Consider the following 5528-nt stretch of genomic DNA (forward strand, 5'->3'; position numbering starts at 1 on the left):
CTTCAAAGGTCGAATTTCATTTCCTTTGTATTGTTTAGTGTGTGGTAAAGGCTGACTTGGCAATAAAAATGTAACTTGAAAATAATTGAAAAAATGACAAGTTTTATTACTCGGTTAATTTTTGCTAACTTACTTAACTTTGTCCGTAAACTTTAAGAATTTTTACAGAAAATTTTACTGTTTGTTCATTTAAAATAATATGCTGTTGTTATTACTGAAGTTAAAAGTTTAATGACTAATTTATACTTTGCTATGTCATAACATTTCAACTTATACTCCTTGCCTTTTTTACAATATAAATTGCTTTATCAGAAAATAAAATATACTTGTATTCAAAGAATATATGTACAAAACTAAATATCTGCTAAAATTATTGCAACGCGATATGAAAAGAGAAGTTTTAAAAAATTATTTACTAAAAGTGCTGTGAAATTCATCGAAGTTATCAATAACTTAATTAACTATTTGATAAAATACGATAAATTTTGGAAAAGAAATTATTAAAAACTATTCATCTACTTTAAAATTTACAGCTCAGTATTTTTAACAAATTGATTACATCAGGAATTTAAATTTAAAAAAATAAATTATTCTATTCATTGAAAACATGTTTTATCAAATTCTTACTAATTAAAAGTTTTAACTTGATTAAAAACAGATAGTATTAGAAGCATACGTGTCTAACAACGTCACCGAATGAAAAGAGTAGCAACGATTAAAACCAACGCGAAATATCTACTAGCTCCTGTAGCTCCTACATAGTGTGTAAGCTGTATATGTGCGCTGTTCAACTGTTCAACGTTGGAATTTGTTTCCATTCAACCGCACACATAAGTGGTTGAATTTCCACTTCTCAAGTTCAAAACGCTAATAGAAATGTGATTTAGTTGAGTTTAATAAAGTTATTAGTTTCGAACTATATGTTTTAATGATAAAACTAAATACTTTTGAGCATTTCTAAGTTTTCTAACTGGAAATAAAAATGCTTTGAAGATATTAAAAAAATCAAATTTATGCGTGTTTTATTTGACTCACTTTCTTTTTTTATAAAGAATAAGTTTAAATAACTCATACAGTCTTATAGACATTTATTCTTTCATCATTAATGTTAGAAAAAAGCTCAAAAAGGCAACTTTATACATCAATTTTTTTTTTGTAAATTTATTTGTTTACAACCATACCTTATGAAAAAATTTATTAACTAATATAACTTTATAATGTTTTTACAAGCTAAAATATTAGGAAGTTTTAACATTAATATACATTAATTATTATTTAAGTTAACAAATACAACAAGACACAAATTTGATTTCAATATTTATTAAATTCAAGAAATCAAATAATTTTATGATTCAAACAAAACTAAAAGGTTTCAATGTAAATTAATACAGCCTTCAAAGTATAAATTAAAATTTTACACACGCAATTAATTTTAACATTTATTTCACAATAGACTAACTTTCTACTAATTAACTATCTAACCAGCTATAGCGATAAAATTCACAGCAATATTTTAACACATGTACGTATAGAAGAAATTTGGAAATTAAAAGAAAATATACCAAGAAATTAACTTGAATAAAGAGTTTAAAGTGTTAAACAAGGCTTTGAAACTGTTTATATTTTCAACGTAAACTTAGAGGCTAGGAACCTAATTACTTGTCAAAAATATGTACATTTGAAAACAAAATTAAATAAAAGCTGAAAGACTAGTTGATATTTAATAAGATTGTTCATAGATAGAATGTTTTCACTAACTAAATGAAAGACAAAATAAAACTAAGTTTTATATTTTGTTTAATTGATAACAATCGTTTTATTTTTACTTGAGCAGTTGAAAAATATTAGAGCAACAAACGTTTTAAAAGAAAAAACTAAACATTATACAGTCAACTCTTTTTAAGAAATGAATCTAAAAGTATTTAAAGTTTATTTTTATTACTAGGGCTAATGCAGAAAAACCAATGTGATAATGGGTAATTATTTAAAGTAATTATGTTGAAATTACTTTAATTGAAAGAGATGACTGTACATTTTAGCCTAGTTATTTGTAGCACAAAATAAATTAAATAAATACTTGCTTAGCTGTTCATTGAAACAATAACTATATTTTTCATAAAAAACAAATTAATTCGAGTCTAGCACTACAAGCAAAAAATGAAAAATTGTGAAAGATAAATATAAAGATAAATAGATTTAAAACTTAATTAAAAATCTAGCGTTAATACAATTTCAAATAGTAGGGTTTAGGACGCTTTAGTGAACTTTGCTTCTTTAAAACCAAAAAAACAAACTCAAGATAAATGTTTTTATTGTAAATTCTTTGAAGTTTTGTTCTTATTGCTGCAAACACCAGTTAAAATCTTACGTAAAAGTCTTTAAAATTTATTTCACCTGAACACGAAACAAAATAGCCGAAATTCTTCAAAGAATGGAGAGAAAAGTAAAGTTTCAGCAGAAGCAAAGTATCAAGGTAATTTTGTTTCATTAAACCAAAATACATGGACCGTTGGAAATACGAGACCTTAAAAAATAAACCGCTGTCGTTACATTTGCATATAGACCAACCTAATGAAACTTTAACAAAGTTTTTCTACGCAAGAACAACTTAAGCTAGTACTTAACTAAAAACGCAGCATAATTTAAAGTATGTAAATTGATGGGCCGAAAACTTTTGTTTTAAAAGTGTTGAAACTGCTTGACATAAGGGGAGAAAGTTAAATCTAAATCTATTTAATTATTGTGAATAAAATTGGTGTTTTCTATTTCAAAGACTGAAGGTTAAATGAAAAGTGTCATTTTTTTTTGATGCAGCTATTTTGAGCAGGTTCTTAATAACTTAAATATGGAGTAAAAATTTATTTCAAATTTAAGGCAAAGCTCTAAAGTGTTATCAAAAGTGTAGGTAGTTCTAAAATAAAAAACACCGTATATTATTTTCAGTACCCGTATCTTTTGCATTTGTTGCATTTAAATCAAAAACTAAAGAAAACTTCAAATTTAAGCTAATTGGCAAAATAAATATTATTAAGTTAGTTTGAGTAACTTTTGCAAAGCTTCTGTCGAAACTTGGAGTTAAACAAAATAACTTAAGCCATAAATAAGTTAACAACAATGACATAAATAAAGTAACAAAAAAAGGTGAGTGTAATAAATATAGATCCAGTAACAAAGAATATATTTTGTATATATATATATCGTTCTAAATTACAGTTTTTAACCTATTTGCAGTAGCGTTAACTTTTTAATTTTCTAATTGAAACTGAACAAAAACATTTTGGTTGGAAAAATATTTTTTGGTGTTTACCTTAAGGGTGTGGGAAAAAATTGAATAAATAAGATAAATAACACTTCAAAAAGTTTGAATTTGAGCTGTAACTTTAGTAAAATATTTTATGAAAATTAATTAAAAAAATTTAAATAAATTAAAAAACTATTAAAGAAAAAATGTGATATTTAAACTTTGATTAATACTGTTAAAAGTTAAAATATTAAAAACTAAAAGAAGAAAAAAAAATTAAACCAAATACTTTAACAAAAGCCAAAAAACGCTCAAAACTTTTCGCGCGCAAAAAAACGGGAACAAAAAAAAAAAAGGCGCGAAAAAACCGGATTGACAAACTGACACGAGTTTTAAAGTTCGTTTTCTCCTCACTTCTTGTTTTCGGTCGCCTTGGCCACCACGAACAGCTTCTGCATGTTGAGGGTCAAACACCTGCTAAACTTCCTGATTTTAATATGGGGGGTTTTGTGCAGGAAGAAGTAGTAGATGGGGATGCCGCTGACGACAAACGCCATGCCTATCAACGTGTTGACGGTGTCGTTGACGAAGGGCATCACCACCAGGAACACGCAGATGATGGCGAACAAAATATGGAGCGAGATGTGGACTTTGAGAGGGCGCTCCAGGTCGGGTTCCTTCCACTTCAGGTAGAGCATGCCGGCCACCGCTACGGCGATGAAGAACCAGTAGAAGACGATGAAGTAGTTGATCAGCTCGCCGACCGACTCGATGCAGCAGAACAGGCAACCGCAAGCGCCGGTGAGGATGATCGACACCAGCGGGGTCTTCCTTTCGATGGAGATCATGGCGACCGCTCCCGGTAATTGGTTCTCCCTCGCTCCGGTGTAGAACAGCCTTGAAGCTGTCATTATGGAGGCGTTGAGGCTCCCGAACACCGAAGCGGCCACCACGACGGGTATCAGCCACTTGATCGGGCCCAGCACTTGCTCGGCGAAGGTGATGGCCACCGCTTCCGAGTTGACCAGCAGCTCCGGGGAGAGCACGACGTAGTAGGAGATGTTGGTCAGCAGGTAGATGATGATGCACAGGGGCAGGGAGATGTAGATGGCCCGGGGCAGGTTGGTGTACGGGTCTTTCAGCTCCTCCGTCATGTAGTTAAGGGTGTCCCAGCCGTTGTACGCGAACAGCCCCTTGTAGATTCCCATGACCAGGGCGCCGAGGTCCTTCGGCTCGTCGCTGCCCGAGGTGTCGAGCCACGGGTCGTCGAAGGACTCGGACACCTCGTCTCCCCCCCTGATCATGGTCACGATTCCCGCCGCGATGATCACCACCAGCGCGATTACTTTCGTGTAGGCGAAGTAGTTTTGGATCCTCGTTCCGTACTTCACGCTCAGGCAGTTCATGGCCGTCAGGAACAGAATGAAGATGAGGGCAATGGTCCTCTCTCCGATCATGTCGAACTTGCAGTCCGGGTAGAAGGGCTTTGTCAGGTACTTTGCGATGACGACGCCCTTCACCGCGATCCCCGAGGGTTCAATGAGAGCCACTGACGCCCACAACCTTACAAAGGCTGCGAATTTTCCGAAAGTGCATAATATGTAGGCGTAGTTGGCGCCTGATTTGGTGATTGTGGTCCCGTACTCCGCGTAGCACAGCGCCCCCACTATGGTGATGAGTCCTCCCACTAGCCACAGTATCAGTGAGAGCGCCACCGACCCGGCTTTGGCGTGCACTCCCTTCGGACTGATGAAGATGCCAGATCCTATGATCTTCCCGACGATCAGAGTCACTCCGTTCAACAGTGAGAGCTTGGGTTTCAGCGCGACCGCTTCCGGCTTCTCTGCTGTCATTTTATTTGTGATTTATACTTAAAACCTGAAAAATATTGATTCTAAATACATTTGTTTTATAAACTAGTATCACTTTTAGGCTTTTATAAAAGCTTCAAGTTTTTTAGTACTTATTTAATTGAAAGTAAAGTATTTTGCATACTTAATAGTGAAAATATATAACTTAAATCAAATTATGTTTACAGATTCTAAATATTAGAAAACTAATTCAACATATTATAGAAAACTAAGAGGAAATATCAAGGCAAACTTTTCCTGTAGAAATGTTGTTCTGAATTTTTTATGACGTAATAACGCAGAGCTTACTTTTCTTATAATTTCAAAATCGTATCATTTACAACTGCCAAAAGTTTTCAAATATAAAAATGTTCAGTTAAATTCTAGTTGTTTAGAATGTTTAAATAGTATCTCTTCCAAAATAAACTTTAGAATAA

The 5528-nt window shown here is 32.9% G+C and overlaps 1 pseudogene; it reads right to left on the bottom strand.

Moving 5' to 3' along the window:
* Nucleotides 1–1310: 1310 nt before the first annotated feature.
* On the bottom strand, nucleotides 1311–5115 carry LOC145843377 (Y+L amino acid transporter 2 pseudogene; annotated as a pseudogene).
* Between the last annotated feature and the right edge of the window lie 413 nt (nucleotides 5116–5528).

This window comes from Thalia democratica, chromosome 8 (assembly GCF_965202585.1).
Source record: "Thalia democratica chromosome 8, ktThaDemo2.hap1.1, whole genome shotgun sequence".
Lineage (NCBI taxonomy): Eukaryota > Metazoa > Chordata > Thaliacea > Salpida > Salpidae > Thalia > Thalia democratica.